This window comes from Chelonoidis abingdonii, chromosome 2 (genome assembly GCF_003597395.2).
Source record: "Chelonoidis abingdonii isolate Lonesome George chromosome 2, CheloAbing_2.0, whole genome shotgun sequence".
In the NCBI taxonomy this organism is placed as follows: domain Eukaryota; kingdom Metazoa; phylum Chordata; order Testudines; family Testudinidae; genus Chelonoidis; species Chelonoidis abingdonii.
Genome location: NC_133770.1, coordinates 264,868,771 through 264,880,812, shown reverse-complemented (window position 1 = coordinate 264,880,812; position 12,042 = coordinate 264,868,771). Strand labels below are relative to the sequence as shown.

At 46.7% G+C, this 12,042-nt stretch overlaps 1 long non-coding RNA gene across 1 annotated transcript in view; it reads right to left on the bottom strand.

The window, feature by feature from the left end:
* Positions 1-12,042, bottom strand: part of LOC142046402 (uncharacterized) — a 43,219-nt gene that overhangs the window by 24,664 nt on the left and 6,513 nt on the right. Inside the window, exon 2 of the long non-coding RNA XR_012655381.1 lies at positions 4,142-4,231. This is a non-coding gene — a long non-coding RNA (uncharacterized LOC142046402). The remainder of the gene's footprint in view (positions 1-4,141; positions 4,232-12,042) is intronic.

The window sequence follows — 12,042 nt, the reverse complement described above, 5'->3', positions numbered from 1 at the left end:
TCCCCTGCCCATCCTGGGGCTTCTGCAAAGGCTCTGGGCTTCTGCCATCCCATGACAGATTTCTGCTGGAGCGCTCATTTTTCTGGGGCTCCCCAATTGGCAAGGGCCACTGGGCACAGGCCCATTGGATAATCTGCCACTGGGCATACCAAACACAACACAGCTCAGTTCACAAGGTTATGGGTAACCCCAGCAAATTCACTCACAAAACAGCACTCACATGGACTTCTGGAACTTCAGGGATTCCAGCATTTGCTTTTCCACAGAAGAGAGAAAACAGACAAAGCATGTTTGGGTGGAAAGGATTCACTGATGTTTCCTGCTCTAGAGTATTAAATGTCACCCTGCACAAAGTGCCTTCTATTGTCACAAAACTGATCTGAGTTTAAGTCTGACCTCAAAGCTTCCTCAAGGCAAGGGAGATCAAAGGTCTGAATTTCAAAGGGCTCCAGCCCATCCTCCTTTTGTGAACTTGCTTGTGTTTGTAAGTGTAAAATTACAAGTGCACTTTTCTAGCACTAATACCTGCAAACACAGGTCATAGACTGAACATGCACAAAATCCATTTACTTAGAAACCATCAATTGCACACACAAGCGTTTGCACTGCATGCACAAATTGACAGCACTTTCTGAAAGAAAACCAGTTCACAAAGGGTCTCTAAGAACAAAGGGCTTGTGTCACAAGTGTGTGGGCAGCCTTTACAAGAGGCTTGGGGAGGCTAAGCCTCCCTGCCAAAAAAAAAAAAAAAAGGCTGGCTATGCAGGAGAGCAAATGCCACAGATGCACCATGAGTCACCTCCCTTTGGAGGCGCGCCTGCCCATCACCTTGGTAGTGCCAGAAGCAGCTCCCTAGAAGTGGGAGAGCCACCAGCCTCCCTTCCCCCCCTCTACACCTCTTCCCTCAAAGCCCCCACCCTCACTCCGCCTCTTCCTTCCAGGCTCTGCCTGCCCACTGCTCACTCCTCTCAGCTACAGGGGGCCCTTGCTCAAGAAAACCTCTGAGCAGAACTGCAGGATCAGGCCCTCTGCACATACCACAAACACCATCACCAACTTTTCCTTGTTCTTAGGTTGAAGTGAGGTGAAATGGTTTTGTACAACGATCACTTTGTCCTGTCATTGCTATAGAAACAGATGGTTAAATTTAGATAGTGCCATTCCACTGACACAAAGAGCCATTTGAAAGATAAAAACTGATATTGCTATACATTTACTTTGCACATTTATATCTTAATAAAACTAGGATTTGTTTACACAATCTAACCATTAAACAATATAAAAATAAAAAACTGAAATGGATAAATGCAAATACTGGGAGCTAAGATAATACATCTTGTAACAATTAATTCCAGGAAGATTTAACAAAGTATTCTCACTAAATGGGATTTTGACAGTTCACAAACAAAGCTGGGTGTCAATTGTCTTAATAAAAGCATTCTAAGATAGCTGTCAGAGTCAGTTAAGGGGCCACACCAAAAACAAGGCCTAATAGAGTCTTCCCAGAAACTAGCAACATGTGGGCAGGAGTTCCACCGGGTACTGTGACCAGATGGACATGTGAGAGAACGCATAGAAACGAAGAACAGACAAGAACAGAGAGCAGGTGAAAGACAAAAAGCAAGCAAGCCAAGCAGTAACCTGCAAGCACAGTCTGACCCTGGGAAAAGCTACACAGACCTTTTGAGGCTGTTGGCTAAAGAGGCTTGGGGATGGAAGCTAAGAAGTGCTCCTTTTGCTTTTGATTCCTCTTGCATTTGTTGATGCAGGACTTTGTACGTTCCTTGTAACTAAACAAGATAGCATCAAAGAAAAATACCACACACCATCAATTTCTATTTCTAATTGAAACAACCTCAGGTCCCCAAAATGTGACTAGCCCCTCAGGTCAAAAAGGGGCAACAGGATCCACAGAAGCAGACACTGGTGCCTGACAATGAAGTCAGCAGGGCTTTACATAGGCGCAGAGGTTCACATACGGTGATACTACTGCAGGATCAGGGCTTATACACACACAATGCCACTGATATGCAACCACCTCTGGCGTGATGTGCAGTATGCTGCATGCCTCCAAGGCAGAGAGGTGAAAATCAAGGACACTAAGGTAAAGAGGGAAGACAGGCCCTTCATTTTAAGGCCTCAAAAGACACATTTATAAACAAACAGAGTAGCTAAACAAACAGAGTAGCTAGACAATAGTCTATTTATCTGCCTTAGAAAGATGAAAGGCTGAACTGTCCCTGCTAGGATTTGAATCCATATCAATATGCCAATTGTAGCATTTGGATCACTAAACGAGCTGTCAAGAATAGCAGTGATTAAGTCATCTATATCACAAATAAATTGTGATTTTGATATTAAAAACAGAGTTTGCATCTAGCGCTTTGCCAAGAAATTTGCTTATTTGATCATAGTATAGACAGATGGTGCTGTGTTCAATGAAAGCCCATCATTCTGTCATGCTTAAAGGCTGTTGTATTTCAACCAAGGTGGCTGACAACTCAGCTATTAGTGTTGGCAAGATTAAGTCCTAATTCACATTGATCAAGTGGGCTTTACATATCGCAGAACAACAAATCATTATAGCAGGAGGCCTTTGAATGTCCTACACCACTCCAAACGATACAACATACAGGCTTCTTTTATCCTTCCATGACAAAAACATTTCTGATTGTGTATTATGAGCAGTGTTCCCTGTAATTTTTTCCATCCATGTGCAAAATGAATTTTGTTATGTGCACCATATTGAGGTATGTGCAGATGTGCACCACCAGTGGAAACCAAAAACTTATAATACATATTTTTTAAGAGTTACCATAGGGATAATTACTCCATCCAGGATAGGTTAGGCATTTTAGAACTCACTGCTCAAAGAATTAAATTTAAGCGCAAGAGAGAAATAAAAATTATGAAATACATAGAGCAGCCAAAAAACTAAAACACACTTTGAAAGAAGTAACAACAACATGATGTATCTGTTGGGAGGTGAGTGTGAGAGATGTGTGTGTGTGTGTGTGTGTGTGCGCGCACGTGAGAGAGAGAGATGCACATTGCCCCTTTAAGTATGCTGACCCTACTTTAAGTGACCCTTTTAAGTACATCAGCAAGTTCAGACACAGCAGCAGCTGCCAGTAAGCTCCCTGCATCCTGAGCCCTGTCATATTCTTGCTCTGTGGAGATGGGGTACAGGGATGGTGGAAGGGGAACATTCTGACATCAGCACTCCTCTCCCCCCTACTCTGCACAGCAAGCAGGAGGCTCCTGGGAGCAGCTCCAAGGCAGAAGCAACACACAGCAGTGGGGGGAGGGACCCCTGAACTGTGTGGCACTTGATAGCCTGCTGGGCAGCCGCCCAACCATGCAGCTTACGGGGAACTTAGGTTATGAGATTTTTCAAGTACTGCAAAAAAGTAAATTTAACTTCACCCAACAATTTATGACATCTATCGAATGTTTTTGTAACTATCCAAAGACATTCTTAAATGGGATACATTTAGAACTTGTTGAGTTATGATATGGGACCTGACAAGACTGCCCATTGTCCCTACCCTTATTTGTCCTATTTATAGAACCACTAGCAGATTATACTCAGTGAAGCAAGATATTCATTTATATCAGTGCCTTGTGCATTACTCCTGTGGGAATTCTGTACCACTGCACATGCGCAAAATCATGTCCTCTCCCCCACCCCAACTTTTTTTCCCCACCACAGAATATAGATTCTGCTGGAGAGGCGCTACAGTAACATCTTTCGCCCACCAGAGGTTGTTGTGGCACCAGAAGAGAGGGCAGCCAACCAGAAAGGATGTGTTCCTCACAAGGGGGTTAGGTGAGGAGACCCAGGATGGACAGAGCAGGGCACAAGGAGCTGCTGAGGGGGAGGGGGTCACAGACTGGAGCGTGAGCTCAGGAGCTAGTGAGGTGACAGCATTGAGTCAGGGGCTGAATGGGATGGGGGCTGTAGGGCCACATGAGGATGGGGTGCAGGGTCACACTGGGACAGGTGGTAAATGTGCTTGACTGAATGGGAGAGGCTGGGGTCAACCACAATCTGCATAGGGGAGGCTCCCCAACTCTCTTACAATACCTCCCACCCCCTTCCCCCCCAAAAAACCAACAGTTCCATACTGCTCCCACCCACACCCAACAACCCTCTAGGTTCACTCCCAGGTTCCTTCTCTCTTTCTCAGCTCCTCTGTACCCCTGACTCTTCCAAGCCTTTTCTCTCCTTCTGAGGGCACACAGGCAATACATTTCTGTATTGTAGTTTAAATGAATTACTCAACATTCTGTATTAATATGCCTAGTAATAATTTTTTTTTTGACAAAGATTTTTTTTTTGTTATCTGTATTGCTACAGACCTACTTGCTGAAAAGTATTTTGAAATAAATTACCAAAATAATTGAAACTGGCATGATTATAGTGTTCTTGGCAGAATTTTAAATTATGCACAGACTTTTTAGTTTTTTGGTACAGAATTCCCCGTGGAGTGGAATATGAACACAAGTTTGACTACTTCTGTGTGATATTTTGGTATCCCTAACTGAAACTGGCAACTCCATTCAATGTAGGGCTAGAACAGTGCCATATTCAGTTTCTAGGTAAACATAGAGGAATTTGAAACACTGCCTATAGGGAATCAATCAGCTAATCAATCCATAATTAACTTCTAATGTGATTGAACCCTAAAGGCAACAAATATCTGGGAGTGCAAGTGTTTATCTAAACAGATAACATTTGAAGAAGGGAGAGTAGATGAAATGTTTAGATTAGACCTCCAAAGGTTGCAAAGTCTTCCTTTACCTCTAGTTGGCTGCATTAATTTAGTGAAGACAAACATTCCTTCAGCTCTTACAGGAGTTTTTGCAGTGTGGTATGGGAAAGAGTTGGCCCATATATATGTGCTTCATTTCCCTGGCAAGGCAATCCCCCAGAATGAGAGTTCAAAGCAATGGGGCAGAGAGAGATTCAGCTTCCCTATCTGCAAGTTTGACTAGAAGATTGTAACTTTGTTGCTTCTGTAGATGGACCAGGTTGCATATATACCAGGAGCTCCCCACATCCCTCAATTCCTCCCACAAACTCCTTCCTTGTGTGCCACCCTCCCATCTCTCTCCATTTCAGAGACTCCCTACATGTTCTCCCACCACCTCCTTCATGCCAGGGCACTGTGTACCCCTGCATCCCACCTCCCGTACCAGGGTCCCCTATTCTTCCCTCACCTGGGTCTCTGTGTACTAGTTATCCCTCCCCCCACCCATAGCAGGGGCTCTGTATGTGTTCCCCTTCCTCCCTCTCCCATACCAGGGGCTGTTGCTCCCCTGATTGCTCCCTCCCTTAATCTCCCCTCCATACCAGGGATTCTGTGACCCTTTCACCCTCATACCAGGGTCCTCTATTCTGCTCCTGCCAAGGGCCTGTGTCCCATCCCCCCCATTTTTCACATGCCATATACCCTCATCTGAGAACACTCCTTTGCGGATCTCTCGCCTGGGCTGATTAGACCCAAAAGGCCATCTAAACATTTCCAGGACTATACTCCAGATTGTGAACCTTGGCCTTCAGAACCAAAAACTACTGTGGAAGATAGCCAGAGGGCATACATTTAGCAGTACTCATTTGAAACAGCAATTCTTACAAACAGATGTAGTGCTTGTATTAGATACAGGCCCTCCTGCTCGTCTTTAGCCCCAAACAGAATGGAACCAAGATAAGGAGCTATTTCCCGTCAGTGTGGGCAGAAGGCTGCTTCACCAATACATTGCATCTGAAGCTGGCCCCTAATGCAGCTATTCTGGGCAGCAGTCAATTGGTTTGAGAAAACCAGGGCAACTATCATCTCAGATCAAGACTCAAGGTTTTGCATTTATGGGATAGATGCAAATGATCATCATCCTATAAAGAGCTTAAGCTCAAGAATACAGCATCGATTTGGGTGGCAATGAGAAGGAAAAGCTAATTCTGAATCTGTGTGCACTACCTGCAGTTCTAAATGTGAAGGAGTTAGGACAACAAACAAAGAATCTAACTGAAGCAGTGCACACTAACCCAAGGTCTCCAATAACACTGTAGGAAAGTTATAGGATGTGTGGGGCCAGTACACAGCAGCCCTTAGTTTTGCCTGGGTTGGAAGATTGATCTTTTTAATTCTAGACACATGGGCTACTTTAATCATGATCTGGGTCCTAGTGGCATCCCCTCCACAGTCTGGTACCTGAGGTGGCCACCTCAGTTCGCCTCATGGTAAGGCTGGTCCTGCCCTGCAGTGGCTGCTCCCAGGGCTGGGTCAGACTCATCTCTGGGAACCTCCCCCAGCTGCAGGTAGCTCCGCAGCTGCTGGCTGGGAGCCCAGCTCTGAAGGCAGCGCCACCGCCAGCAGCCGTGCAAAAGTAAGGGGTACAATACTTCAACCCTCCCCTACAGTAGCCTTGTGATTCTCCCCTTCTGCCCCGTTTTGGGTTGGGATCCCCATGGCAAATATGGGGATTTCATATTTAAAGACCTGAAATCATGAATTTTATGATTTTTAAAATCCTATGAGCGTGAAATTGACCAAAATGGATCATGAATTTGGTGGGATCCTATTCATAAACTATAATATAGCTTGTTTGTGAATGTAATGATTAAGACTGCCACCAGTTTTGGTTTGGATCTCACAAAAACAGCCATCTTGGGCCAGAACAATGGTCTGTCTAGTCCAGTATCCTGTCTTTCAACTGTGGCCAGTGCCAGATGCTTCAGCAGGAATGATCGGAACAGGGCAATTTATCAAGTGATGCACTCCTGTCATCCAGTCACATTTTCTGGCCCAAGTGGGGTGGTTGGGGGTGGGGGAATGAGAGCCCAACCCGCCCTGCGGAAGAGGTTCAACACCCATCACCTACACCACCTGCTTGTTACAGGTGCCCACCACCCACAAGAAGCAGGGGCCCACCACCATCTGACAGCGCCGGCCCACCATGCCAGGGCTGGAAAACGTCATGGAGGTCTCTGAAAGTCACGGAATCTGTGTCCTTCATGACATAATCATGATTTAAGGATAAGATTACCTAGCCTGACCTCCTGCACATTGCAGGCTACAGAAACTCACCCACCCACTCCTGTAATAGATTCACAACCTCTGGCAGAGTTACTGAATCCTGAAGTCTTTAACCCATGATTTCAAGTTATAGAGAATCCACTATTTACACTAGTTTAAACCTGCAAGTGACCCATGCCCCATGCTGCAGACGAAGGCACATCTCCCCCTACCCTGAGTCTCTGCCAATCTGACCCGGGGGAAATTCCTTCTCAATCCCAAATATGGCGATCAGTTAGATCCTGAGCATGTGGGCATGACCCACTAGCCAGACACCCACTTGTACAGACCTGTGTCTAAACGATACCATCTAGCACACAAATTTGTGTGAGACTGGTATGTTTCTACCACCAAAGGAGAAAACTAAATCTGGCAGTGAGTAGAGACTACAGGATGAGCACTTAGGCTGCACTATAAGAATCAGAAGTAGTTAAAATGGCTCAGATTCAGCTGAATGGCTAAAAGTTCTGTGATTTGCCATTGTGGGGCTGAGCAGAAAGCTCCTTTCCTCCCTGCTCCCCTCCTGCCTGGAGCACTAGATCAATGCTGGGCATCAAGACTGGCCAATTACATCTTCTCCATGTAATTCTAATCTGGCTGGAGCAACATCAATGCTGAAGCCCTATCAAGGCTCCGACAACACTGGAACCAGAAGCATCAGATGACCACAAGGATTTAGAGATGTTACCTATCTATGTGAAGAAGTAGGCAGACTGGTACACAAGACCCAGAGACTAATGAAGAAATCATCTAGACGGTGTTGCCCCAGACAGCAGCCGAGACCGTGTTCCAAGCCTACCATGATCCTATGGGCCATTCTGGCCCCAAAAAGTCTGAGACAAACACCTGCAGGATGTTCTATTGGGTGGGGATAGCCCAACCCATGCAGGAATGTTGTGACAACTGCTCGGTCTGCATCAGCAGAAGAAACCCAGGAATGGAGAAACCCTTCAGCTAACAGAGATCAGCACACCCTTGGAGTCAGTAGTATTGGACCCCTTGAAGATAAAAATAAACCAGAGCAGTGCATCCTACATCCTGACCATGGTAGATTATACCAAATTCCTGGTCACCACACCCCTCAGGGAGATCACATCCAGAGCAACCACAGAAGCCTTCCAGTGCTTTTGTCCAGCCCTATGGCTACCCTACCAAGGTGCTCACAGACAAAAGCATGCCCTTCAAGTCACAGATATTCAAAGAACTGTGCTCTCTATATGGCAGTCACAAGCTAAGGATGACATCCTATCACCCGCAAATGAGCCAAGCAGACACTGCTAGCAGGGCTGAGGCCCCTGTCAGAAATGGGGCAGAGACACTGGCCTTCCCATCTGCTGGAACTGACCTACATGTATAACAGTGCAGTGCACTCTGCTCCAAAAATACACTCCCTAATTCCTGGTTTTCAGCAGGCATGGCCAGCAGCCAACTGACATGACCCTGGGCAGCCACCTAGGGGAACCAGGGGACATTGATCCATAAGCATCACCAATGCCTCTGGGAAGCAGGCCAGATTGTGGCCACTAACATAGGCCATGACCGAGACAGGCAGAAACAGATTTATGACAGACATGCTGGTGCTAGGCCACTGGTGCTGGGGGATCTGGTCCTACTTAAGCAGCAGAGGTGCTCCAAACTGGATCCAGCCTGGAGTCCCAAGTCATGCATTGTCTGTGGGATCCCATACTCCAAACGGCCAGGATACAAGATCCAAGCAGAGTCTGTGGATAGACTGGAGGACCCGGACCACCACAACATGCTTAGGCCTTGCCACTTCGAGCCTGCATCACAAAAGAGGGTGTGGGGGAACAGATCCAAGTCCCAGGACCTGAGAGACAGGGCCAGGAGTCAATGTGCTCCCACTTGTGGGGTGGATCACATGCGGGGGGGAAAATCCCCACCAGAAGTCCCAGACCCTAGTCCAGGCCTCAAGGCAGGCAAGAGCAGAGCATGGAGGAGGGACCCAAGCCTGACACTGGGGTAAGGGAGGGAACAGAGCAATGAGGCAGAGGACCCTGCAGTTCTCATAGGCCAAACGAGAGGGGAGGGGTGTCCCCCGACCCGACTGCTATAGCAATAGTGAGGGTGACCAAGCTACAGGGCATGCCTACCTGGCGACGTGTGTTACATGGTGGCAGGTGTGAGGCTAAGCAGAAAGCTCCTCTCTTCCTTCCTCTCTCCTGCTTCCTGATACTCTGCACAAACTAAGGGCACAGAACTATCTCTGAACTCAGCCAGGGTTTGAGTGAATGCACAGACAGGAACAAGCCTGGGAAAATTCAGAGAGAAAGCAAGGAAGACGCAAGCGCAGGAAGCAGAAACCCTCAGCTACAGCAGCGAGGGAGTTGCTTGGAGGAGAGCCGGGTGTTTGCAAAAGGGGATTCTTATAAATGCCTAGCCTGGAGCTGACAGAACAGCTGAGCTCACACAACAAGACACACCACTCTGAGCTCACACCACATGCCAGCATCAGAGCACACAGACAGATTGTACTGACCCAAGGAGCGGGGGAGAATTAATTGGTGTGGAGCAAAGATCTTGTGCGTGTCTAGCCAGTCATTGGGGGGAGCGGGGAGAAAGGGGTGCTGTTTTTCTATATGTTGTGTCAGAGACAAGGGAGTCTGTGTAAGCCCTGCTAGAGATCCTCGCATGGGTCTATTCCTGGCTTTGCCTGCGGTAGATAGAACTGTTGTTCAATAGTTAAGTGAGGTGCTTGTTCCTCAAGTTAACTCTGACCCCCCTAGAAGGGAGGGTTTGATGTTTGTGTAAAGGTGCATGGCTGGGACGGGGGATCCCCCTCCCAAACCCAGGAACTCCCCACCTGAAACCCAACATGCTGCCATTTATCCTCCCAGTTTAACTTCACGATTCCATGGTATTTCAGTTTTCTGCATTAACAAAATATGACCTGCAGGCTGGACTTCCCGGCTGCAGGCTTTCTGGGAAATGCAGCATAAGAGATATGCAATCCAGTGCAACAGGCATATATAAATGAGATAACCCCAGCACAAGTGCTAAAGAAGTCATACTTGCAAAGTCTTTACAAGTTTTTTCTTAGAAACATGAATGTAGTTAATGAGAAGCATAGCTAAGTTTCAGCTTATTGTGATAGTTCAAATATTTCCAATGGCTATACTGAAAAAAACAGATTTATTGAAAACAGTTTATTTGATAGCACAAATAGTTTCTCTTGCTCTGTTTAGGCTTCAGGAAGGATCATCATGGGTGTCAGAGTCAGTGCCCTTCCTGGCAGCCTTGGTCTCCTTCCAGCAGGAGTGAAAATGTCATGGTTATAAAACTCTTCTGATCCCTCCCCTTGAAAGGCACCAATCAGGAGAGGCAATACTGCAGCAGTGATGACTCAGGACCAGCCACAAGTGCTTCTAGACAAGAGGCCCTAAGCCATGAGGAGTATTCTGTGAAATGCACATACAAAGTAACTACATTTAATTACTGTAGATTATGTGATGTAAAATGGGGAAGGAACAAAAAAATATTGTCAGCCAAACAGTACTTGGTTAGTTTGGGAGTCAGGCTGCTAGAAGAAACTACAGGGAGCTGCCTGTCTCCAGACCCTTAAAGAATCCCCTTTATATTCATTACAATTAAGCTCTGTCTTTTCTCTGACAATAAAACAACTACTTCTATAACCAGGACACTGCAAACATTTCCTAGGGCTTTTATCATCTCTGATCGTGGCCTTCTTTTGCTGCTTGTGCACACTATTGCCTTTCCCCACTTTCCCTCCTTCCCATAGGTCCATGCACACTATCCACTTTCTCATCCTCACACATGCTGTCACCTCCTTTGAATCCACCCCCCCTGCAAACTGTAAGTTCCACCTTTACCACACAGTTACAACATCCACACATCATTACACTGTTCTAGGGTGACCAGACAGCAAATGTGAAATTGGTGGGGGGCTAGTAGGAGCCTATATAAGAAAGACCCAAAAATCGGGACTGTCCCTATAAAATCAGAGCATCTGGTCACTCTACACTGTCCCCTCCTTTGCACCCCTTGTCACCTGCCCCCCACCAACAAAACACTTCTGAAATGAATGCTGCTTCAATTCATTTTTCCTCAAGTCAGACTAGAGGCAGGGGGAAATATATCTATCCCTTCAACAGCCACATACTGGCCCACTTTGACCTCCCCTTTGTCTCCTTCTTTCCCTTCCCCTCCTCACTTTCTAATTTGTTCCCTTTCCTCCCACTTCTCTCCTCTCCTGTTCCCTGACTGTTCAACACTCTTCTGCTACTTCAGCACTGTGCGTCCCTTCCCACCCCCTCAAACTTCTATGCCTCAGACACCCACAGCTCTGCTCTAGGTGCGAAAATGAAGCTGTCACATTTTCCTCTCTCAGAAGCAAGCAGGGATGGTATTTCTGAGCAGCACTCTGAACTGAACTGAGAGCTCTGTGCAGCTTGCAAGCTTCCTTCTCTCACCAACAGAAGTTGGTCCAATAAAAGATACTACCTCACCCGCCTCCTCTCTCTAATATCCTGGGAGCAACATGCAGAGTAGGGGGAAATGACAATACAACATACACCAGCCCACTCAGTTTAGACCAATAGAAAGTTCTGAGTACATAGAAAGGACCAGAGTCTCTTGAGACACAGCTTTCCTTAGGATAACGGCAGGGGTGTCACTTAGCTGATTACAACTCCCTCATGCCGAGGGGCTGGTCTACATCAATCCCAGCCCTGAAAAGTCTCTGTCACTGACATAGAGTCCTTAAGGGAGTCTCTGTCAGTGGATGATAGGCGTCGTAAAATTCTACTCCACAATGGTTCTTCCCCTCTCTTTTCCCTTGATATAAACCCACTGCGGGATTAAGGAGCAGCTGGCATAGGGCTCAGGTGTGTCAGCTTTATGCCAGCATGGAGTTCCTCTACACCAGGAAAACTCCCTGCTGGCCACTGCAGCTCAAACTCAGCCCCTTTGTGCCGCTGGCCAGAAC